Source organism: Penaeus japonicus, unplaced genomic scaffold (genome assembly GCF_977035675.1).
Source record: "Penaeus japonicus unplaced genomic scaffold, GWHDUDI00000001_assembly GWHDUDI00000030, whole genome shotgun sequence".
In the NCBI taxonomy this organism is placed as follows: domain Eukaryota; kingdom Metazoa; phylum Arthropoda; class Malacostraca; order Decapoda; family Penaeidae; genus Penaeus; species Penaeus japonicus.
Window position 1 is genome coordinate 28,273,290 of NW_028234432.1, and position 2,500 is coordinate 28,275,789.

Below are 2,500 nucleotides of genomic sequence, written 5' to 3' on the forward strand. Positions count from 1 at the left end.
GAAGATGCTGAATATTAAGATAATGCTGAAGGAATACTAAGACGAGTGGGATGATGCTGAGGAGATGTTGGAAAAAAAACTGAGATGATGCTGGGATGCGAAATGATGCTGAGAGGAGGAGGTTGATGTTCATATGATGCTGAGAAGAGGGGAATGCTGAGAGGAGAGGCAGGGGTATAATGAGGCGATGCTGAGAGGAGAAAGAATATGCTGATACGATGCTTAGGAGAAAAAGAGAGGATGCTGAAACGATGCTTAGAAGAGAGAAAGAGGATGCTGAGACAATGCTGAAGAGAGAGAAAGAATATGCTGATACGATGCTGAGAAGAGAGAAAGAATATGCTGAGACGATGTAGAGAAGAGAATGATATGCTGAGACGATGCTGAGAAGAGAGAAAGAAAATGCTGAGACGATGCTGAGAAGAGAGAAAGAATATGCTGAGACAATGCTGAGAAGAGAGAAAGAATATGCTGAGACAATGCTGAGGAGAGAAAAAGAATATGCTGATACGATGCTGAGAAGAGAGAAAGAATATGCTGAGACGATGCTGAGAAGAGAGAAAGAATATGCTGAGACGATGCTGAGAAGAGAGAAAGAGTATGCTGAGACAATGCTGAGGAGAGAGAAAGAATATGCTGAGACGTTGCTGAGAAGAGAGAGAGAGAATGCCGAGACAATGCTGAGAAGAGAGAAAGAATATGCTGATACGATGCTGAGAAGAGAGAAAGAGTATGCTGAGACAATGCTGAGGAGAGAGAAAGAATATGCTGAGACGTTGCTGAGAAGAGAGAGAGAGAATGCTGAGACAATGCTGAGAAGAGAGAGAGAGAATGCTGAGACAATGCTGAGGAGAAAGAAAGAGCATGCTGAGACAATGCTGAGAGGAGAAGCAGTGCTGAGAGGATGCCGACACAATGTTGATATTGCTTATGTTGATAGGAAGATGGCGATGAATATGCAGAGGAGAGGAGACCCGGATGTGTTTGTCTTTGTCCTAACTTCAAGGGTCTCTCGATGATCATTGAGGAGGGACTTAGTGGAGGGAGGGAGGAGAGAGGGAGGAGGGAGGGAGGAGAGAGGGAGGAGAGAGGGAGGAGAGAGGGAGGAGAGAGGGAGGAGAGAGGGAGGAGAGAGGGAGGAGAGAGGGAGGAGAGAGGGAGGAGAGAGGGAGGAGAGAGGGAGGAGAGAGGGAGGAGAGAGGGAGGAGAGAGGGAGGAGAGAGGGAGGAGGGAGGGAGGAGAGAGGGAGGAGAGAGGGAGGAGAGAGGGAGGAGAGAGGGAGGAGAGAGGGAGGAGAGAGGGAGGGGAGAGGGAGGAGAGAGGGAGGAGAGAGGGAGGAGAGAGGGAGGAGAGAGGAAGGAGAGAGGGAGGAGAGAGGGAGGAGAGAGGGAGGAGAGAGGGAGGAGAGAGGGAGGAGAGAGGGAGGAGGGAGGGAGGAGAGAGGGAGGAGAGAGGGAGGAGAGAGGGAGGAGAGAGGGAGGAGAGAGGGAGGAGAGAGGAAGGAGAGAGGAAGGAGAGGGAGGAGAGAGAGAGGAGAGAGGGAGGAGAGAGGGAGGAGAGAGGGAGGAGAGAGGGAGGAGAGAGGGAGGAGAGAGGAAGGAGAGAGGGAGGAGAGAGGGAGGAGAGAGGAAGGAGAGAGGGAGGAGAGAGGGAGGAGAGAGGGAGGAGAGAGAGGGGGAGGGAGGGAAAGAGAGGGAGAGAGAGGGAGAGAGAGGGGGGGGGAGAGAGAGGAGAGAGGGAGGAGAGAGAGAGGAGAGAGGGAGGAGAGAGAGAGAGAGAGGGAGGGAGAGAGAGAGGGAGAGAGAGGGAGGAGAGAGAGAGGAGAGAGGGAGGTGAGAGAGGGAGGAGAGAGGGAGGAGAGAGGGAGGTGGTGGGGGGAGGAGAGAAGGAAGGGGAGGTGGTGGGGGGAGGAGAGAGGGAAGGGGAGGTGGTGGGGGGAGGAGAGAGGGAAGGGGGAGAGGGAGGAGAGAGGGGTGGGGGTGAGGAGAGAGGGAAGGGGAGGTGGTGGGGGGAGGAGAGAGGGAAGGGGGAGAGGGTGGGAGGAGAGGGATGAGAGAGGGATGAGAGAGGGAGGAGAGAGGGAGGAGAGAGGGAGGAGAGAGGTGTGGGGGCGAGGAGAGAGGGAGGAGAGAGGGAGGAGAGAGGGAGGTGGGGGGGGGAGGAGAGAGGGGGAGGTGGGGGGAGGAGAGAGGGGGAGGTGGGGGAGGAGAGAGGGTGGGGAGGGAGGGAAGGGGAGGTGGTGGGGGGGGAGGAGAGAGGGAAGGGGGAGAGGGAGGAGAGAGGGTTGGGGGCGAGAAGAGAGGACAGGGGAGGTGGTGGGGGGAGGAGAGAGGGAGGAGAGAGGGTGGGAGGAGAGGGATGAGAGAGGGAAGAGAGAGGGAGGAGAGAGGGAGGAGAGAGGGGTGGGGGCGAGGAGAGAGGGAAGGGGAGGTGGTGGGGGGAGGAGAGAGGGAAGGGGAGGTGGTGGGGGGAGGAGAGAGGGAAGGGGAGGTGGTGGGGG